At 39.2% G+C, this 24024-nt stretch overlaps 1 pseudogene; it reads left to right on the forward strand.

The window, feature by feature from the left end:
- The first annotated feature begins 1036 nt into the window (after positions 1 to 1036).
- LOC112670832 (ATP synthase subunit alpha, mitochondrial-like) lies at positions 1037 to 23784 on the forward strand (annotated as a pseudogene).
- Positions 23785 to 24024: the final 240 nt, after the last annotated feature.

Consider the following 24024-nt stretch of genomic DNA (forward strand, 5'->3'; position numbering starts at 1 on the left):
AATGTGGGGTTCAGTCCCAGGACCCTGAGATCATGACCTGAACTGAAAGCAGACGTTTGACTGACTGAGCCACACAGGTGACCCAGTTTTAGGGATTTTTAAAACAATAGATTTATGAGAAAGATATAGATCTGTTATTTTCCTTATAGTTTTGATACTGAGTTTATTCTGGTGTCATAAAACAAGTTGAGAATTATTCTCTTTAAGAGTGTGTAAGAGGGATGTTATTTCTTTGTTGATTTAGAAGAAATTGCTAGTGAAGGATGTGGCCTTGAGATTTCTTTTGGGGAAGGTCTTTAAATATGGGTTCATTTTCTTTAATAGGTATAGAGCTATTTAGATTTTATTTATTTTCATAAGATTTTATTTTTGAGTTATCTCGATGCTCAGTGTGGGGTTCGAACTTACAACCCACATGCTCTACCAACTGAGGCAGCCAGGCCCCTATTTAGATTTTATTTTTGTGTTAGTTTTAATAAATTGATCTTTCCCTAAATTTTTCTCATTCATTTAAATTTTCAAGTTTATTGTCATATGATTGTTAATATCTTCTTATTGTTTTTAATATCTATAGTATGATTTGTAATGATGTTGTCTTTTATTTTTATGAGTTTTTGCTTTGCTCTTTTTTATGCTTTGTTCTATATTTCTTAGTTAAAAGGTAAGAAAGATTCTATACACATTGTTTGTGACATGATTTGTGCATTTAACAATATATTCTGGAGATGATTTCATAGCAGTATTTGAGAGATTTTCCTTTTTTTCTTTTTTACTTCTACATAGGACTTCATAATATGGCTGTTCATGCAATTAGTCCCCTATAAATGGATGTTTGGTTTGTTTCCAGTCTTTCTGTTGTAACAGTTCTGAAGGGAATAACTTAGTATATATGTATTTTTAAAATTTGTGTTTTGGTTATGATCTCATTTACATCTATGATTTAAAAAGCAAAACAAACAAAGAAAAAACCCACAAAATCAAGCTCATAGAGAACAGATTAGTGGTTGCCAGTGGCAGAGTTTAGGGGGTGAGCAAAATGGATAAAGGGAATCAAAAGGTACAAATTTCTAGTAATAGGATAAATAAGTCATGGCAATGTAATTTACAGCATGGCAACTATAGTTAATAATACTATATTGCATATATGAAAGTTGCTAAGAGTAAGTCATATCACAAGAAAAAAATTTTGTAACTATGAATGATGATGAATGTTAACTAGACTTATTGTGATCATTTCACAATATACAAATATGGAATCATTATGTTGTATACCTGAAACTAGTATAATGTATGTCAATTATACCTCAATAGAGAAAATGAGTGGGAAATATCAGAGAGGGAGATAGAACATGAGGGACCCTAACTTTGGGAAACGAACTGGGGGTGGTAGAAAGGGAGGTGGGTGGGGCTGGGGGTGACTGGGTGACGGGCACTGAGGGGGGCACTTGATGGGATGAGCACTGGGTGTTATGCTATATGTTGGCAAATTGAACTCCAATAAAAAATAAATAAATAAAAAATAAAATAAAATGAAAGTTTTTATCATGAAAAAAAAATAATACCTCAATAAAAAAATACATTAAAGAAATTTTTCTGGTGTTATCTTTGGGGTAAATTCTTAGAAATAGGATTTCTTAAAAATGGAGAAGTTGGGCAACCCTGATGGCCCAGTGGTTTAGCACTGCCTTCCGCCCAGGGCATGATCCTGGGGTCGCAGAATCGAGTCCCATGTCGGGCTCCCTGTATGGAGCCTGCTTCTCCCTCTGCCTGTGTCTCTGCCTCTCTCTCTCTGTGTCTGTCATGAATAAATAAATAAAATCTTTAAAAATGGAGAAGTAATAGGTACAGATTAAAAGCAAATAAGAGGGGATCCCTGAGTGGCTCAGCGGTTTAGCACTGCCTTCAGCCCAGGGCGTGATCCAGGAGTCTCGGGATCGAGTCCCACGTCGGGCTCCCTGCATGGAGCCTGCTTCTCCCTCTGCGTGTCTCTGCCTCTCTCTCTCTCTCTCTCTCTATCATAAATAAATACAATCTTTAAAAAATAATAAAAGAAAGATGTAACAAATATGATACATGATTTTTAAACTTTTATTTTATTTTAAAGATTTTCATTTATTTATTCATGAGAGACACAGAGAGAGAGAGAGAGAGAGAGGCAGAGACACAGGCAGAGGGAGAAGCAGGCTCCACGCAGGGAGCCCGACGTGGGACTCGATCCCGGGACTCCAGGATCACGCCCTGGGCTGAAGGCAGTGCTAAACCGCTGAGCCACCCAGGCGTCCTGATTGTTTTTTTGTTTTTGTTTTTTTACTTTTAAAAAACACTTTATTTATTTATTTAAGAGAGAGAGTGAGCATGAGCAAGCTAGGGGGAACAGAGAGAAGCAGAGACAGAAGTGGACTCCCTACTTAGCAGGGAGCCAGAGGCGGGACTGATCCCAGGACCTTGAGATCACCACCTGAGCTGAAGGCAGACACTTAACCCACTGAGCCACCCAGGTGCCCCACAATAGATGATTCTTGATTGATTCCTGCTATGAAAAAATAAGCTATATGTAACATTTTGAAGACATGGATAAATTTAAATATAGAATGGGTATGAGATGAAATTAGTTTTTTTTTTATGTTGTGGTAATGCCATTGTATCTAGATAGGAGAATGTCTTTTTTTTTTAGATGTGTAAAGTATTTTGGCATGAAATGTCATGGTGTGACATTTACTTTGAAACAGCTCAACCATAATAATAAAAAATATGGATAGATAGATAAAGCTAATATGACAAAATGTAAATGTTAACAATGTTTGAATCTAAGTAGTGGATTTATAGGTGTTCATTTTATGATTTTTTTCCTACCTTTGTATATGCTTGAAAATTTCATAATAAATAGTTAAAAAATAAAAAATTGTAGGGGCACCTGGGTGGCTCAGTTAGTTGAGCATCCAACTCTTGATTTTGGCTCAGGTCATGGTCTCATGAGCCACGAGATCAAGCCCTGCACTGGGCTCTGTGCTTGGTGGGGAGTCTGCTTGTAGATTCTCTCCCTCTGCCCCTTCCCCTACTCACACATGTGCACATGCACCCTCTCTCTCTCAAATAAATAAATCTTTAAAAAACTATATAAAATTTTTATCTTTCTTATGAATTATTATTTATATTCTTATGTTGTGACTTTCCTTATCCATAATAGGAATTTTTTCTGGGACATCTGGGTGGCTCAGCGGTTGAGTGCCTGCCTGCCTTCGGCTCAGGGCATGATCCTGGAGTCCCTGGATCAAGCCCCACGTTGGGCTCCCTGTGTGGAGCCTGCTTCTCCCTCTGCCTGTGTCTCTGCCTCTCTCTCTCTCTCTGTGTCTCTCATGAATAAATAATTTAAAAAAAAATTTTTTCTTAAAAGTTTGTTTTGGGAACACCTGGATGGCTCAATGGTTGAGTGTCTGCCTTCGGCTCAGGGTGTGATCCCAGAGTCCCACATCAGTATCTCCACAGGGAGCCTGCTTCTTCTGCCTATGTCTCTGCCTCTGTCTCTCTGTGTCTCTCATGAATAAATAAATAAAATCTTTTTTTTTTAAAGTGTGTTTTGTCTGATATCAATGTAATTATCTCATAATACTAATATACTATCCTGGAATACTAGTGTAATTTCTTTGGGTTAATATTTGCTTGGGGGTCAGTTCAGAGGCTGCAACTAGAGAGGAACCATGTAAGGAGAGCTCTAAAGAGCTCTGTAAAGATGCTGTCTAGGGGTGGCTGGCTGGCTCAGTCAGAAGAGCATGTGACTCTTGATCTTGGGGTTGTGAGTTTGAGCCTCACTAAAAAAATGTAAATAAACTTTAAGAAAAAAAGATGTTGTCTGCGCATGTGGCTGTACATTGTGGCTTTCATCCTCTAGCAGAAGGCTGGGCTGGTCTCCAAAAATGCTTTGAAATCATCCTTAATTGTTGCTGGGAACTTTCATGCCTCTAACATTTGTCCTCAGAAGACTGGGACTGCTGGGGTGTCCTCTGTTTCTGAAGAATGTATTCTTGGAGCTAATACCTCTGCTGACCTTGAAGACACTGGTTGTGTCTTAAGTTTTGGTGATGGTATTGTTCGAATATCTGGGCTGAGGAATGCTCAAGCAGAAGAAATGGTAGGATTTTCTTCCAAGCTTGAAGTGTATGTGTCTGAACTTGGAAGCAGATATGTTGGTAGTGTTGCATTTGGAAATGAATACTAAGGAAGGAGACACTGTGAAGAGGACGGGAGCCATTATGGATGTTTTAGTTGGCAAGAAGCTCTTAGGTCGTGTAGTAGGTGCCATTGGTGATTCCAAGGATCATAGGCAAGTTGGCCTGAAAGTGCTTAGGATCACTCTCCCAATCTCTGTGCAGGAACCAATGGAGACTGGCATTAAGGCTGTGGATAGCTTGGTGCCAATTGGTCCTGGTCAACATGAGCTAGTTATTGGTGGCTAGCGGACTGGTAAAACATCAGTGATTGACATAATCATTAACCAGATATGTTTCAGTGATGGATCTGATGAAAGGAAGAAGCTATATTATATCTACATTGCTGTTGGTCAAAAGAGATCCACTGTTGGCCAGCTGTGAAGAGACTTACAGATGCAAATGCCACGAAGTGCCCCATCGTGGTTTCAACTACTGCTACTGATGCTGCCCCACATCGGTACCTGAATCTTTATTCTGGCTCTTCTATAGGAGAATATTTTTAAAATATTTGTTTATTTATTCATGAGAGATGCAGAGAAATGCAGAGGCACAGGCAGAGGGAGAAGCAGGCTGCCTGTGGGAGCCCGATGTGGGACTCGATCCTAGGACCCCCGGGATCGTGCCCGGAGCCAAAGGCAGACGCTCAACCACTGAGCCACCCCCGTGTCCCTATAGGAGAATATCTTAAGGATAATGGCACACATGCTCCAGTCACCTATGGTGAGTTATCTGTTTAAACAGCCTGTTGCTTATTGTCACGTCTCTGCGCTCATGAAGACTATCTGGTGATAGGTTGTACTTACACTCCCATTTGTTGGAGAGAGCAGCCAAAATGAATGATTCTATGGTAGTGGCTCCTTGACTGCTTGACCAGTCACAGAAACACAGCTGGTGATGTGTCTGCTTATGGTCCAGTTTGTCCAGCCCTGATGGACAAATCTTCTTGGAAACCGAAATGTTCTACAAAATTATCTGCCTTACCATTAATGTTGGTTTATCTGTGTCCTGTATCAGATTTGGTGCCCAAACCAGGGCCATGAAGCTGGTGGCAGGTACCACAAAGCTGGAATTGGCTCTTAAACATGAGGTTGCTGCTTTTGCCTGATGCAGTTCTGACCTCCATGCCTCCACTTAACAACCCTTGAGTCGTGACGTGCATCTGAGTGTCTGAAGCAAGAACAGTGTGCTCCTGTGGCTCCTGAGGAACAAGTGGCTCTTTGCTGGTGTAAGGCAGCATCTTGATAAACTGGAGCGGTTTCTATTTTATTTATTTATTTATTGGCTGGAGTATTTAAAAGCAGATTTTAAAAGGCATGGTATTTTATCCCGACTACTTCATTATGCCTTAAAAGACAAAAAAAAAAAAAAAAAAAAAAAAAATTCTTCTATTACCACAAAGTAATTTTTATATTTATCAAAGTGAAATAAAAATCTCTTAGGTTATAGAACAAACCATTCAAATTTCCCTATCATCTCAAAAATGTCTTTCTTTTTAAATTTATTTATTTATTCATGAGAGATACAGAGAGAGAGAGAGGCAGAGACACAGGCAGAGGGAGAAGCAGGCTCCATGCAGGGAGCCCGACATGGGACTTGATCCCAGGTCTCCAGGATCACGCCCTGGGCCAAAGGCAGGCGCTAAACTGCTGAACCACCCAGGGATCCCCTCAAAAATGTCCTTTTATAATTATTATTTTTTCCAGCCAGGATCCAAACAAGGTCCACATTTAGTTCTTACAGTTTCATTTGCAGAAGTGGTCCATTTCCTCCTCCCTCATTTGATTTACTTCCTTTTTTTTTTTTTTTGTAATATATTTTATTTAAATTCAATTTGCCAACAGATAGTGTAACACCCAGTATTCATCTCATCACATGTGATTTACTTCTTGAAAAAACTGGGTCTGTAGTCCTGTACAATGTTCAGTTGCATCTTTATGTTGCTTTATTTGCTTTCCCACCCCCTGAATTACCTGCAGTTAGAAGTTAGATCTAAAGACTTGATTAAATTCTATTTTAGATTCTTGATTAGAATATACTACAGGTAATGTTATAGGCTTCATATTATTTCATCATCTCAAGAACCACATAGGGTCAGATGTGTGGGTAACCAGCTGCAGAGCTTATTTGAGAACTGAATCTCATAGTCCTCAGCACATTGGGGATAGGTGAGGTCCTGAGTCTGTGGTCTTGAGTGAGCGCACGGACTCTTTTTTTTTTTTTTTTTAAGATTTTATTTATTTATTCATGAGAGACACACAGAGAGAGGCAGAGACATAGGCAGAGGAAGAAGCAGGCCCCTGCAGGGAGCCTGATGTGGGATGTGATCCCAAAGACAGAAGCTCAACCACTGAGCCACCTAGGTACTCCCCAAAGTTAATCATTCCCATAGCTAATCTGCTAGCTCTCTTAATAAAAGTTGGATGAGACAAAGCCTCCAGGTCCGAGTCTAAGTGTTCTCGGTCCCCCTGCTCCCACAGATTAAAATTCAGTGAGACTGAGTTTTCTTCATATTGTTGTCTCCAACTACCCTGGCTCCATGGCACAGATGGCTTCACTTTAACTAGTGCTTCAGTTGTTTATGTAGTGACAGTCTGATTCCTTCACTGTAAAGTTTTCCAGCAATCTTTCACTTAATGATTTTGGTATCCATTGATGAACACTCTGATTCACTTAAAAAATAATTATGGGTTGCAAGATGGTGATTTTTCAATCCAATCATTCCTTCATTTATTAGCTAGAATTCTTGCGTATAGAAGAACTTCCTTACATCCATGAGGATTATTTGGTTATCCTAAAATACTGTTCATACCAGGAAGGCAGGACAGGTCTTTAATTATTTCCTTTTAATTATCCAATTTTACAGTAATGTGTTAGTTACCTAGCAACCTCCGTGATGTCCATAGAGTCTTTCTCTCTCTTTTTCCTTTTTTTTTTCCTTTTTGAATAGCACTCTGAATTCACGGATTTACACATTCAATGTGTTTTTCTCAGTTGCAGTTGTTGACATTCAAATTATTCTATTTTGGGTACAAGTGGGAAACTTTTGAGGCTTCTGTGTTTGTTTGATATGACAATATTAGCTTTTGATAGCTTCTTTGTTTTCTGGCACAATACGATATCCCAAGCTCAGCTGGTATATTTCTTGGAATTGACTGTTTGTCTGGAAAATCCCGAGTCCTTTTAGTGTGAAATGGTGTTTTGAGACCACAAAATGGGATTCTTGTTTCTACTGAATTATTGTTACTTCTTGGCCTTTTCAGTGGAAGGACCTAGAAAATAAGTATAAAAAATTTTAAAGTACAAGTTTATACTGATTTTTTAAAGATTTTATTTATTTGTTCATGAGAGACACACAGAGAGACAGAGACAGAGGGAGAAGCAGGCTCCATGCAGGGAGCCCGATGTGGGACTCGATCCTGGGACTCCAAAAGCACGGCCCAAGGCAGATGCCCAACCGCTGAGCCACCCAGACGTCCCTATACTGATGTTTATAACTGTAATTTAAAATTACAAGTTTTTTTTAAGATTTTATTTACTCATTTGAGAGAGAGTATGAATGGAAGGAAGACGGAGAGAGAATCTGAAGCAGACTCCACACTGAGCACAGAGCCCAATGTGGGGCTCAATTCCACAAGCAGGAGATCATGACCTCAGCCAAAACCAAGAGCTGGACGCTTAATTGACTGAGCCACCCAGGCGTCCTGCTTTTGTTTTTGTTTTAAGATTTATTTATTTATTTATTTATTTATTTATTTATTTGAGAGACAGAGAAAGAGAGAGAGCATGCAACGAGGAGGGGCACAATGAGTGAGAGAGAAATAATCTTAAGCAGACCCTCCACTGAACATGGAACCCTACTCTGGGCTCGATCCCAGGTCCCCGAGATCATAAACTGAGCCAAAATCAGGAGCTGGGCTCTCAACTGACTGAGCCATCCAGACCCCTCACAAGGCTTTTTTCCTTTTTCTAAATTGACACTTTATGCTGAACATTAGGTCCCTAACAGCTTTAACATAAGTTTCTCAGTAGTAGTATATTAAAATATGGATATATTGGTTTCCAAATAATAATATAATTGTTGCTATTAACAATAAAACTACTAAATGACACTAGATAACTTAAGATTAGTTGCCTTTTTAATTCATTTGCCCTAAGAATATATCCCATTCAGAACTGTTAAGTCAAAATATTTTGTTCAAAGTTCAGTTGGAATAATTCTTTTTCTCCATTGTCACCAAACTGATACACCAGTAGGTTCATTTGCTTCAGTTTGTTTTCAAATTCTAGGTATTGGGTTTTATTTTCTTTTTATATTTAGTTTTGTGTTTTTGCTTCCTACCTCCTTCTTGAAATACTTCTTTTGGGGGAAGCCTGGGTGGCTCAGCAGTTGAGCATCTGCCTTCTGCCTAGGGCATGATCCTGGAGTCCCAGGATTGAGTCCCACATCAGGCTCTCTGCGTGGAGCCTGCTTCTCCCTCTGCCTGTGTCTCTGTCTCTGTGTCTTTCATGAATAAATAAATAAAATCTTTAAAAACAAAAAAGAAATACTTCTTTTAGGACAATACTTTTTCTTGGGTTTTTAAATTTTATTTATTTATTTATTTATTTATTTATTTGGCCTCGCTGGGGCTTCTATTCAGTTTCCTTTCCTGGTTCCTCCTCCCCTCCTGCTGTAAACTTTGGAGTGTACTACTCTCTACTTAAGTTCACTTCCTAGTGAACACATCTTGTCTCATGGTTTTGTTTTGTCTTTTTTTTAAGAAATTAAAAAAATATTTATTCATGAGAGACAGAGAGAGAGAGAGAGGCAGAGACATAGGTAGAAGAAGAAGCAGGCCCCAAACAGGGATCCTGATGTGGGATTCAACTCCAGGATTACGCCCTGAGCCAAAGGGAGACGCTTAATCACGAGATCCATCCAGGCATCCCTGTTTCATGGTTTTAACCCCATTTGTTTTCTTACCACTCTCAAATTTATATCTCCTGCCTGGAATTCTTCCCTGAAATGCAGATTTAGATATCCAAGTTTTCATCTACTATCTGTACTTGGGTATCTAATAGGTAGTTTAAATATCACATGTCCAAAAATGAACTCTTGATTTCCATCCAACTGTTCCTCTTGGCAGCCTCCTGTATTTCAGTAAATGACATATTTCAGTATCGTGTCGCTCAGCCCAAATACCTAGAAGTCATCCTGACTCTTCTCTCTTATATTCCATAACTGTTCCATCAGTATATCCTGTCAGCTTCTATCCTTGGAATATATTAAGGATCCAATCAATTCTCCATTCCTCACCATCTCCACTGCCACCACCGCCCCCAACTAAGGTGCTATAAATTCACCAGGATTATTATAAAACTTTCATAACAGGTCTTCCTGTTTCCACCCATGCTTCTCCTTCACGAACTATTCTCAACTTGGCAGTCACAGCGAGCTGTTAAAAGTCATTCCTGTGTTCAAAACTCTCCAATATATTCCTTCAAAAATAATCTGGACTTGGGTACCAAAACATCTTTTTAACTTGTTTCATTTGTACCATTCCTTCAAATAAAGTAATTTAGTACTGCTCCCCCCCCCCCCCCCGAATATCTGGGTTTAAGGAAAATGGATGGAAATAGGTGCAAAAGGGCTGGTCATTTATTGCTATTTATTAAAAGTGGGTGATAATGACATTAAATTATACTCTTCTCTTTATTTCTGTATATATTTGATAAATAACATATGGTAGCCATTAGCCATGTGTGACTATTGAGCACTTGAAATGTACTAGTCTGAATTTGGTTGTCCTGTGAGTATAAAATACACACTGAATTTTAAAGACTTAGCACAAAAAAAAAAAAAAAGGAAAATAACTCATGAGTATTTTCCTATATTAATTACAGGTTGAGATGATAATATTTTGGATATATTGAGTTAAATAAAATATATTATTAGAATTAATTTTACTTGTTTCTTTTTACTTTTTAAAATATGGCTACTAGAGGGGCACCTGGCTAGCTCAGTTGGTTAAGCGTCTGCCTTCAGCTCAGGTAATGACCCAGGGTCCTGGGATTGAGTCTTGTATCAGGCTCCCTGCTGAGCCGGGAGCCTGCTTCACCCTCTCCCTTTGTCCCTCCCCCTGCTTGTGCTTGCTTTCTTTCTCTCTCTTTCTCGCAAAAATTAATAAATAAATAAATCTTTAAAATATGGCTAGTAGAAAATTTAAAATTACATTTGTGGCTCATGTCATCTTTCCATTGGATCCATAAAAAGGTCTCTTATGATCTGGGTCCTATTTTCTCTTTGATCTCATCTCTGCTTTTTTCCCTTTCCCTTGCTTGCATGACTCCACCCATATTGGTCTCTTTGCTAAGAACAAGCAAAATACACTTCTGCCTCAGGACCTTTGCACTTGCTAATCTGGCTGCCTGGAGTGCTCTTTCTCAGTGTCTGTGTGGCACACTCTCTTGTTTTTTTTCAGGATTCTGCTCAAGTCACCTAAGTTTTCAGCAATACTTATTTGATCTATATAAAACCTTATCCCCTTCTTTCTATTCCTCTTAATCTTCCTTCTTTTTTCTTTGCAATACTTATCATTACATACTTTTTGAGTTTTGTTCATTTGTGTTCCTATATCCTGAGAATCCAGAATAATGCTTATACAGCATTGATATTTGGTAGCATTTTCCAGAAGGAATGTCTATAGATTGTGCAAATAATCATGTCAAGTTTTATACTGATTTCTGTAATTCTGCAAAAATAAGGTTCAGGTTTCCTAAATGTATGAAGAGTAAAAATTATTAGAGTAAAATAAACTTTAATTATAGCTACAAGAAATTACCTGCATAAGAAAACAGATACTTTATAAAATAATATAAGATGGCTGTTCCTTTCAAAAGAATTAAGGTAAAATAAATAACCTTATACTAATTAGTTTTTTTTTAATTTGGACATAAAATATATTAGTTTCAATTTGGTTATTAGTTTTAATTTGGACATAAAATATTATATTAGTTTTAGGTGTACAACATAGTGATTGGATAATTTTACACATTATTAAATGCTTACCACTCTAAGTGTACTTACTATCCATCACCATGCAACATTATTGTAACGTTATTGATATATTTTTCATCCCCATGACTCTTTATCTTATTTTTTAATTTTAATTTTTTTTTTTTAAGAGAGGGGTTGAGGGGCAAAGGGAAGGGGAGAGAAAGAATTTTAAGCAAGCTCCATGTCCTGCATGAAGCTCCACTCGGGACTCAATCTCACAACCTTGAGATCGTGACCTGAGCCGAGATCCAGTTGGATGCTTAACTAACTGAGCCGCTCAGGTCCCCTGATTTATTTATTTTATAACTGGAAGTTTGTACCTCTTAATCCCCTTTACCTATTTTGCCCATCCCCAACCCTCTCCCCTCTGTCAATCGCCAGTTTGTTCTCAGAGCTAATACTAATCAATTTCTCTATATTTGTGTAATTAGTAACAGAAATTTAAAAAATACTTATGATGAATTCAATAAAGTAAATAAAATACAGATCAAAACTTACCAAAGTGTTGGAAATGGTTTTTATCCAAAAGATATCCCATTTCTCAAAAGAATTTTCCATTTTACCCAAAAGATATCCCATTTCTCAAAGGAATTTTCCAAATTCTCTTATTAGTCTGGAATTTTTACTGTATAAATGGTAATCCAGTAAACTAGGTCATGCCAAGGAGCTTAAACATTTTTGGGGGTACACAGAAATTTTGTGGTGCTAGTAATTATAACAAAACTTGATCTGTTTATAAAATAACTTGACCACAGTCATTGTTCTTTATTTCAAGCTAAAATTACAAAGCAGGGAAAGGAACCAAAAAAGGAAAAATGCAGAAGGACTATTTTTAGCCTATTGTCTTTATCTTAAAATGTAAGATGACTAAGTGTAGTAATGAAAAAATTTAAAAGCAAGGAGATTTTTTCCTTATCTGAATATATTTGCTTCTCTATTTTAATTTCATATAGTCCTGTTCACAGCATCCCTTTAACTATAACTGAAAAACTGAAATGATACCAACAAGGTATATGACTATTTGGAAAATGAAAATTTCATAGGCAAAACTGGCATATCAGGACTAGCACTCTATTGAAAGACCTTTCACTAAGTCTTTAAAAGTATACCCTTAGTGATTTTTTGGAACATTATTTTATCCTTGTTTAACAAACTTCTACTAAATGTATATTGTGTGTCAACACTGCACCAACTCCCCAAGGTTACAAAACTATATTTTCATCATGGCTATCCTTCACTGAAAACTGAAAGTCAAGTAAGTGCTTTACAGAGAGTATTTTAGTTAATTCTCATGGAGAGGGTGGTGGTTAATTTTATTACTCTCAATATACAAATTGGGAAACGGAGGCTTTCCAAAGAGTTCTGCTTTCAAAGAGCTAGAGAGATAACAAGAATGGATATAATATGAAGTGCTGGCTGCTGCTGTAGGCAGTACAGAAGGATTGCCTGGGGCGGGGTGGGGTGGTGGTGGCAATGAGGAAGGCCTTCCAGAGAACAGGATGCTTGTTCTAAATCGGAAAGGCAAGGAGGAGCATGCATGGTGAAGAGTGCAAAATATTTAGTGTATTGAAAGACACTGAAATCTGAAATGATTGGAGCATTAGTGAAAACTTTTCTAATAAGCCTTTGATTTATTCATCACATACTTCACATTTGGTATTTCCTTAAACAAAGATCTGGCTTGGACAATGAGGGATCATCTGAGTCGGATGAAGGTCTGGGAGTGTTGGTCTGGTTTGCTAGGATTAGCATATTGGTGAGAACTCCACGTCCTAGGCTTGGGCTTTACCTTTGCAGGTCTCTCGGGGCAGAGTCCACTCTGAATAGCAGAGTGATTAAGAGAAGAAACTCTGTGCCAGACTGCCCGGGCTGAAATCTCAGTTCTGCCACTTCTTATCATCAGATGTGACCTCGGATAAATTATCTAATATTTTATTTTTATTTTTTTAAAAAGGATTTTATTGGGACGCTCAGGGGCTCAGTGGTTGAGTGTAATAAATAAGTAAAATCTTTAAAAAAGAAGAAGGAACATTTAAAAAAATAAATAAAAATAAAAAGGATTTTATTTATTTATTCATGGGAGACACACGGAGAGAGGCAGAGATACAGCCAGAGGGAGAAGCAGGCTCTCCAGTGTGGGACTCATCTCAGGACCCCAGGATCACGACCCCAGCCAAAGGCAGATGCTCAACCACTGAGCCACCCAGGTACCCTAGTTATCTAACATTTTAGTGCCTTGGTATCTTCATGCAGAAAATGAAAACAACAACAATAAAACCTACTTCATCATAGGATTGTCATAAGGATAAAAGGAGTTAATACATATAAAGGTCTGAGAACAGTGCCCGGCACATAGAAAGCTCTACGTAAGTATTATACTAGTATTACTTGAGACAGGTATTTAAACAGAAATGCTGGTTTGTTCCTTTATTTTTTTTTAAAGATTTTATTTATTTATTTGAGAAAGTGACAGAGCAAGCATGAAGAAGGTGGGGGGTGGATGGGCAGAAGGAGAGGGAGAAGCAGACTCCCCTCTGAGCAGGGAGCTGATGCGGGGCTTGATCCCAGGATCCTGGAATCATGACCAGAGCCAAAGGCAGATACTTAACCACCTGAGCCACCCAGGAGCCCCTAGTTTGTTCCTTTAGAATAAACTTTGTTCCTATCTAATGATGCTTGAGTTTCCTAGCTTCTACCTTTTCAGTGTTAAGATACTTGAGAAGCTAAATTTTTTTTAAAGATTTTATTTATTTATGAAAGACACACACACACAGAGGCAGAGACATGGGCAGAGGGAGAAGCAGGCCCCATGCAGGGAGCCCGATACAGGACTTGATCCCCGGACTCCAGGATCACGCCCTGGGCTGAAGGCAGGTGCTAAACTGCTGAGCTACCCAGGGATCCCCGAGAAGCTAAATTTTGAATCAGAAAGTTGTTTAGTGGGGACTGGCATAAAGTATTTATCCTCAGCACTGGTAAAGGCCAGTGAAGCATTGGATTTCTTCTCCCAGAATCATTGTCTTACTGCTGTGTTTCAGTCCGCCCAGCGAGATGCAGCTAGTGGGTTCAGAGTGGAATGGAAATAGAACTTGGAAGGAATCCCAGAAGTGCTAGATGTTAAGTGGGATCTTTTTGATTTTTTTAAAAGTAATCTCTATACCCACGTGGGGTTTGAACTCACAACCTGGAGATCAAGAGTCACATGCTCTACCAACTGAGCCACCCAGGTGCCCCAAACCAGGATCTTTTTGTTAAGACATCCTCGGTGACCTGTTTGAGGCATTCCTCCCTATTTTACTACTTCCTCTGGTTGGAATGTGACTAGGCTTTCCCTAACTTGGAAAGACTTTGTAATAGTCAAGGAATTATAGGATATGATCAATGTCCCATATGGACTAGAGAGAGGGAAGGCTTTACTATAGAACTTAGAACCTTCAGCTAAGTAGAAGAGACTCAGGAACTTGGACCTCTGAGAGACATGTTTCTCACGTTTGGTTTGGAAGTGATGCTGCTATAGGCCATCAGAGACTCATGATATGTCAGGATGAAAAAAGTGTACTGTTCAGGTACCAAATAACCATGTCAGTATGAAGTCTTCCAAAATGCAGGCCATAAAATGCTGAAAGTGAAGGTACTCTACACCCAAATAATATTCCAATATGTTCATATTGATGGGGGCTTGTCAGGAGGCTGTTTTCCAATTGCCTCCTTCCAGAATGAAGGTGAAGTTATAGGCACCCTGGAGTTCTTCTTCTTCTTTTTTTTTAAAGTAGACTCTACATCCAGTGTGGATCCCAACATGGGGCTTGAACTTACAACCTTAATATGAAAACCTGAGCTGAGATTAATAGTTGGACACTTAATGAATTAAACCACCCAGGCACCTCATGGAGTGTTTTTTTTTTTTTTAAGAGCTTATTTATTTGAGAGAGAGAGAGAGAGCATGCATGTGAGTGGGGGAGGGGCAGGCAGAAAGATAATTTCAAGCTGACTCCCTGCCAAGCGCAGAGCTCTACTCGGAGCTTGATCTCACGACGTTGAGATCAAGGCTCGACCCTGAAACCAAGAGTCAGACTTTCAACCCAATAAGCCACCCAGGCACCCCTGGAATTCTTCATTAGTAAAGACCCCTTGCTCTAGAAGCTGGTTCAGAAGATCAGAGGTCAGTGAGATCCAATAACTCATGGGTAGACCAGTCTTAGACTTCTCCTGTGGCCATAGATACAAAGCTCACCTTCTTTTGTTCTCATGAAGAACACTGGGGCTACCTGTGAGATTTTAAAGGATTTTACTGTCATCTAGAGGGGAGAGACGAGTTATACAGTTTAAGTGCTAAGTTCTGTGATAGAAGGTTCTGGGAAAGGACAGTCTTTGGGAAGTGGGGGAATCAAAGATTTCATAGAAGATGAGATGCTTGTCCTGAATTTTAAAGGTGAGGAATTTGCATAGCAGACAAGGGAGGATATTGGTAGGTGTTCTGGAAATACAGCCATTTTAAGCACTAAGACCCGCAAACCTAAAATTATCTGAATATTCATGAAGAGTTTTCATACTATTAGCTATTTCAGTGTTTTTAAAGGGCCTAATACAGTACGGCTGGGAAATAAAATTCCTTCCTTTCCAGAGCTGGGGAAATTTGATCTGAGTTTTGGGGACAGGGGTTTGATAGCTGCGTATGTCCAGGAGGAGGGCTGATGCTGTGTAAGCCATTTTGTGATAATGAAGGCCAAGGGCCCAGCAGAGATGTCAGCCATGACGTCATTTAGCTGCTGAATCAGCTAGATTTTGTTTAAGCCATTTGAGTTTTCTATTATTTTTAGTAAAATGCATTCTTATCTCTAGAGAATTCAGTTCCATATGTGCTTAAAGAAAGAGACTCTAAAATATAGACTTGGCTGAGTAGAGGAGTTAGGATAGCAGGCAGTGAGGACCTAGGCTGGTGGTAATAGTAGGAAGGTTGGTCAAATTATTATTGACTATGTTCTGGGACCATGAATATGTAACAGTAACAAGGAGAAATGTTTGGGCAAATCTCAGATTTTTGATGTGTGTTGGCTGCTTGTTACTGTTGAAAATAAGAGGATTGAAAAGATATACAATCAACATAATGTAAATATAGTTTTATTAATATCAAGTAAAATAGAGTTTAAACCAAAAACAACACTGGAAATGGACTTACTTCATATTGACGTGTAGTTAATGCACCAGGAATATGTAACAAGTATAACAACTCCAATTCTAAACTTATATTGCCTAATACAGGCTTAGGATTCAAAATGTATAAAACAAAAAGTAAAGGAAGTGATTTGATAAAAGCAGAAGGGGCACATTATAGATTAGGCTGCTTACAACTGAACCCAGCAATCAATCTTAGCATTATGAAGAGAGACAAGCAAACCTTATATGTATATTCCAGATGGAAGTATCCACACCACCTATGAGGTATTCTTGCCAAAAATTTGGACCTCAATCTGAGCAAGGATTAGATACTTCATAGGAAAGGTAAGAGTACGAGGAATAGATCAAGTATAACCAAAGGATGACGATCAGGGACACTTAAGAATGTGGAAAATTCTATAGGAAAACAGGCCTAATGTTCTCATTTAAAGTGGGGAGTGGGGTGGGGAAGGATAAACCTATAGATTAAAATAGATTGAGGACACTGTCTTAGCCTGGGTTCTCTTGGAAGTGCAAATATTTTATGTGACAGTGTGGATCCAGAGATACAGGAAGTAAAATAGAGAAGGAAAAAGTCAGTGTAAGGACAGGTTATGGATCAGGAAACTGCTCACTCCTGTGGGATCCACATAAAATGCATCTCCACTCCTGTGGAGCCATATGAAATGCATCTCAGAAACATCTGTAGGGGAGAAAGAGGGACATATTTATTGGCTCACATTCCCCATTGGTTAAACTTTGCCCTCAGGGCATTAACATGCACTTCTGCATTTTTTGTGCGTGGATGAAGAGCAAACAGTTTCCAGCACGATGAACAGAGAACCCCAGGAACAGGGAGAGAAAGGCATGAAGGGTGGGTGGAGGTCTGTCCAGGTTGTACTTGTGTGAAGCAGGCTGAAGGCCCCCTGGCCAGTGCAGCAAGGTCTAAAATAACCAGATCACAGCGGTTTAGTGCCGCCTGCAGCCCAGGGCGTGATCCTGGAGACCCGGGATCGAGTCCCACATCGGGCTCCCTACATGGAGCCTGCTTCTCTCTCTGCTTGTGTCTCTGCCTCTCTGTCTCTGTCTCTCTGTCTGTCTGTCTGTCTCTCTCTCTCTCTCTCTGTATCTCATGAATAAATAAATAAAATCTTAAAAAAAAAAAACAAGATCTGAAATGGTACATGAGAGGTCCATGTATCAAAGTGTAATGTGTGGACCTTATTTGGATTCTGATTGTAACCAATTATGAACCAACATATTTGAGACAATTGAGGAAATTTAACACTGGATATTTTTAAATAAGTATATTTATTTTTTAGAGGTACATACTTAAGTATTATAAAAAACACAATTATTAAATATTAATGGAAAAAACTGATATAACTACAAGGGGAAATTGCCAGAATCATCAGAATGAAAGCTTTTAACATTTTTCTTTCAACAACTGCTGTATCAGACAATCAGTAACACAGACAATCTGAACAAATAATAAGCTTATTTTAATGGACATATAAAAATACTTCCCAAACAACTGAAGAACATGTATTCTTCTCAAGCACATGTTGAACATATCCATAAACTGGCCACATACTAAGCTATAATACATATCTCAACACATTTCAAATAGTAGGAATCATTCAGACCACATTCTCTGACTACAGTGCAATTAAATCAGTAACAAAAGGTAAGTTTAAAAAAACATATATTTGGAAAATATCAAAACATCTACATGGGTCATACATAAAAAAATCATAATGGAAAGTACAAGTCAAAAATGTATGATAATAGAAGTATTAGATAGCAAAACTTGTGAGATACAGATGAAACAATGACTATTATTATTTTTTAAACAGGAGCAGATGTGAGTATCTATCTTCTTTTATTTTTTATGATTATTTATTTGAGAGAGAGTGCACACCTGCAAGCAGTGGGGGAAGAGGCAGAGGGAGAGGAAGTTGACTCAGTGCTGCATGTGGAGCCCAACATGGGACTCGATCCCATGACTCTGAGATCACAACCGTGAACAGAAACCAAGAGTTGGACACTTAACTGACTATGGCACCTATGCATGCCCAGATGAAACAATAATTAGATGGAAACTTGTAGCCTTCAGTGTATATATTGGACAAGAATCAATGCTGAAACCTATTTAGCTAAGCATTCAATGTAAGAGGTAAGAGAACAACAGAAAATCCCAAAGAAAATAAAAGAGAAGTTCCATTTCTGGTAATATGGCAGGTTAGTTAGGCTATTTGGGCCAATCTTCCTGCTGAAAACAACAAAGTGTTAGCTAAAATATATATATTTTTAAATTAAACCGTCTTCTTAAAAGCATTAAACAGTTATCAGGTTATAGAGTATTATCATCATAACATTATTTTCCTGTATCATATTATGAAAAATTTCAAACACACAGAAACTTTATAATACAATAAATACCTGTATACTAACGAATTAGATTCAATGGTAGTTGAGCCATTGAAAGTAAATTGCTTGACATTATGAGACCTGACCCTAAACACATTTCAGTATGCATTTCCTGAGAATTAGAACTTTCTTTTTTTTTTTTTTTAAAGATTTTATTTATTTTTTCATGAGAGACAGAGAGAGAGAGGCAGAGACATAGGCAGAGAGAGAAGCAGGCCCCATGCAGGGAGCCCGACGTGGGATTAGACACAGGAACGCCAGCATCAGGCCCTGGGCCAAAGGCAGGCGCTAAACCGCTGAGCCACCCAGGCATCCCAGAACATTCTTCTATACAACCACAGTACTATTATAAGAGCTCAGACAATAGTAATTCCTAATATTATATGATATCAAAATCAAAGCTTTGTGGTACTTTGACTACCATACATTAATTAGTACTTGTTTTGAAGCTGCAATAATATAGGGGAATTTTGGTAAAGTGCAGACAAATAGACCATGATACATAATAAGGAGTCTATAATGAGATTCATACATATTTGGACACTTGATATATCAGTAGAAACAGGAAAGTTTTCAATAAATGATGCTAGGACAGTTGGATATTAGAACTGAAATACATATATTAGGTCCTTAACTTTATACCATAAACAAAAGTCAGTTCTAGCTAAATTAACATTCTAAATATAGCCTTTTAGAAAATAATATAGATGCAGATTACAGAAACAAATTGCAGAAAACAGAATATATAGTATATTTATTTATGACCTTTGGTAGTAAATGATTTTTGAAAGAGGACAGAAAAAGCACAAACCATAAACAAAAAATTTGACATTGAATAATTTGTGTTAATTTTGTGCTGCCACCTGGAGAAGATATTTATAGCATAAACAAAAAATTATTATACAATATATGTAAAGAACTCCTATAAATCAATGAAAGAAATACACAAAATGGGTAAATTTATGACCAGGCATTTTGCAAGAGAGGAAAATAGAGATGCTTAATAAAAATGAAGAGATGTTCAGTGTCATTAATTGTTAGGGAGATACAATTAAAACAACAATGTTGGCAAGAACGAAAAGTGGAAAATTTCAAATGTTGGTTACAATATGTTTTATACTGCTGCTGGGAGCACACTTTGGAAAACAATTCAACCTTGTATAGAAAGGAGGACACTCACATATCATTAAGACTGAGCAATTCTACACCTCTATACATACCATAGAAGAATTTCCAACCCACCAGAAGATGCATTAGAAATAAAAATTCTCGGGGATCCCTGGGTGGCTCAGTAGTTTAGCGCTTGCCTTTGGCCCAGGGTGCGATCCTGGAATCCCGGAATCGAGTCCCACGTCGGGCTCCCGGCATGGAGCCTGCTTCTCCCTCTGCCTGTGTCTCTGCCTCTCTCTCTCTTTCTATGTCTATCGTAAATAAATAAATAAATAAATCTTAAAAAAAAAAACGACAACAACAGAGAAATAAAAATTCTCAGAGCACCTACGTGCTTCAGTCAGTTAAGCATCTGCCTTTGGCTCAGGTCATGATCCCAGAGTTATTGAATGAGCGCCACATAGGGACTCCTGGCTCAGCAGAGAGCCTGCTACTCCCTCTCCCTCTGCCTGCTGCTCTGCCTACTTGTGCTCTCCTTTAAAAAAAAAAAAAAAAAAAAGAAAGAAGAAAGAAAGAAAGAAAGAAAGAAAGAAAGAAAGAAAGAAAGAAAGAAATTAAATTTCTCTGTACCACCCTAGACCTAAAATCAGAAGCTCTGAGGATGGGGCCAACAATCCATTTTATAAGCTCTCCAGGTGACATTAACATACATTAAATTTCAGGAACAGTTGTTCCAGAGAAACTTGTTTAAAGTCATAATTTATTTTACAGCTGTATTGAGGTATAATTATATATCATAAAATTGTTTTAAGCATACCCTAGAAAAACACTTGTATGACGAAAGATGTACATTGGACATTCAGTAACAATGTATAGAATAACAAAAAACTGGAAACAACCTAATATCCATTATAGTAGAATGGATAAGTAAATTTTACATAATGGCTGTGGTCACTCATACATACAGTTGATCAAAAGAAAGAAAAACAGGGCGCCTGGGTGGCAAGTTGGTTGAACTTCCGATTGCATTTTGGCTCAGGTTGTGATCTTGTGGTTCTGGGATCAAGTCCTGCCTCTGGTTCTGCGTGCTCAGTGCAGAGTTGGCCTGAGTCTTTCTTTCCCTCTCCCTCTGTCCCTACCCACCTGCTCCCTCTCTCTAAAATAAATAAATCATTTTAAAACAGAAGAAAGAAAGAAAAACAGTTAAAGCCTGCTTTTTTTTTTTTTTTTTTTTTTTTGCCTGCTAAATTTTTGAGGAAACTGTATAATCCTCAAAATCTTAACCCTGTTTGGAAAATTCATGATTCTTTCACCCTTACCATCCCCTGGATCCTGCATTTGCACCAATGGGGAGTGGATTGTGAAAGTTGTGTATTTCCCGCAGAAAAGTCACTTTCTCCAATGCCCACATCAGATGCTGCCATAGATGGCTTTGGTACCAAAGAGGTAACATCAGGGGTTAGGAAGGGATGGTTAAGGGAAATCCTTCCGGAGAGCTAAACAGGGTCTGCTCCATCTGGTGGGTCATGCAAGGAACTCTCTTCACTGTTGGAACTTGGAGTCATTATTATTCCTGCCTGGCAGGATGTGGTATTTACCATGGACTAGGGTTTTCTGTGTTTTTCCCACTCTCCCCTTTTCTGAATGAGAGTTTTTATTGTAATTATCCTATTCAACCCTTATTCGTGTAATATTGGGTACTTTGGGGAAGGTGAGGGGGGCAAACGACTGTCTCATCTTTCAGCTGTCAGCTGCCAAACTATTTAAGAGTGAATGGCAGAGCAGATGGCAGAGATTCCAAATCTCAAAATGGATGAATAATAAAATAGCTGGCTGAAAATTTGGGTTGCTTTCCTTCGGGGTCTGATGAATACATTCAATGTAAAATGCCTGCATGCGAGGAAAGGTATGCTTGGGTATTAAGCAATTCAAGGGGGCGCCTGGGTGGCTCAGTGATTGAGCTTCTGCCTTCGGCTCAGGTCGTGATCCTGGGGTACTGGGATCAAGTCCCACGTCAGGCTCCCTGCATGCAGCCTGCTTCTCCCTCTGCCTGTGTCTCTGCCTCTCTCTGTGTGTCTCTCATGAGTAAATAAATAAATTAAAAAAAAAAAAAGCAATTCAAGGGGTGAGCTATGGCAGATCTTATGGTCTGACTAAACAAGTACTTGTGTGTGTGTGTGTTTTAAGATTTTATTTATTTATTCATGAGAGACACAGAGGCAGAGATACAGGCAGAAGCAGAAGCAGGCTTCCTATGGGCATCTCAATGCAGGACTTCAACCCTGGACCCTGGGATAAAGACCTGAGCCAAAGGCAGTCAACCCCTGAACCACCCAGGCATCCCCCAAATGCATGTTTTTCACCCTCTCCTTGACCTTCTCTCTCATAAAGCCTGGGAAATTTAAGTACTGTACTTGTTTTCCCAGCCTCCTTTATATAACTAGGGGGTGGGGCATGTGACATAGTTCTGGTCAATGACACATAAGTGAAAAGGTTTTGGAGGGCTTTCTAGGAAAACTCTTTCTTGATAAAAAGGAATAGCTGATGTTAGCTGCCCCTTCTTTCTTTTCTTGAGTTGGGATATGATTTCAGGATCTCTTGTAACCATGGGGAAAATGCCCTGAACCAATGCCTGTAACTGTCTACCCCAACATTTCTTCAGAGTAACAATGACAACAAAACCCCCTATATTTAATTAAGACACTGTTAGTTGACTTATTTTGTTTGCAGAAGAAAACATCCCAAATATACATCACTGCAAAATGGTGATAATTCCTATCTTATTTTATGAAGACTATATATGCAAAATATCTAATACTTACCAAGGCAAATGTCTTTATTTCATGTCTCTCTGTCCATTCTATTTCCTAGATCAATTAAGACAACTTTTGGTAGGAAATTATAGTCCCATGGCACTTTTAATTTTTTAAAAGATTTTATGTATTTATTAGGCAGAGGGAGAAGCAGGCTTCCTGCGGGAAGTCTATGTAGGACGATCCCAGGACCCTGGGGATCACGACCTGAGCCAAAGGCAGAGATGCTCAACCACTGAGCCACCCAGGTGTGCCAACACTTAAACAAACAAACAAACAACAAAAGTTAAAACCATATATAGTATTTTAATGAAAAGGTGTCATTTTCATAAAATGTTAGAGTAATATTTTCTATTTTGTTCCATAGTGTTGTCAGTGACTTCTTTGGTCAGAGTTGACTGGAAGAGCCTACAACTGCATTGTCTATTTTAATTATTTCCCTCTAGACTCATTAACTTGTACTTGCCTACATAGACACTCCCCTGCCAATTTTTTATCAGCTCACATAGCCTGGCACTTTCTGCTATATTTGTTAAGTTAGCTGATTTACATTGCCGTTTTAAAAAATTTTTATTTTAATTTTTGAAGATTTTATTTATTTATTTGAGAGGGTGAGAGAGCATAAGCAGGGGGAGCAGCAGAGGGAGAGAGAGCAGGCTTCCAGCTGAGCAGGGGTCCCCATGGGGGGCCGGATGCCAGGGCGCAGGGATCATGACCCGAGCGAAGGCAGGTCATGCTTAACCTTCTGAGCCACCCGGGCGCCCCACATCGCAGTTTAAAAATGTTTATTTATTATTAATTTTTTTAAATTGCAGTTTTTTAAATGCCAATTTTGAAACCACAATATCAGCGAAAAGCTCTGTACAAAGAACTAAGCCATGTTCTGTGCGTCCGCGATATGCAAGGCATCGCACTCCCTCGTCACTTGTTACCCTACAAGGAGAGCTGCGAGACCCGGGAAAGGGAGAGGCACCCGCGCCAGGTTGGAGCCTGCGGTAAAGAGCAATCCGGGCGGCTCGGGCTGCTCTAGGGGACGGGTTTCTCCCGCCGGGATGCCACGGCCAGGTGGAAGCGCGCACCCCGCGCCCCGCCGCGGTCCTCGGCCCGGCCAATCCGGAGGCGGGCGGCAGGGGGCGTGGCCGGCAGGGGCAGGCCAATCCGGAGGCGGGCGGCGGGGGGCGTGGCCGGCAGGGGGCACGGCCAATCTGGAGGCGGGCGGCAGGGGGCGTGGCCGGCAGGGGCAGGCCAATCCGGAGGCGGGCGGCGGGGG

The sequence above is a fragment of the Canis lupus genome, chromosome 14, assembly GCF_003254725.2.
Source record: "Canis lupus dingo isolate Sandy chromosome 14, ASM325472v2, whole genome shotgun sequence".
NCBI lineage: Eukaryota > Metazoa > Chordata > Mammalia > Carnivora > Canidae > Canis > Canis lupus.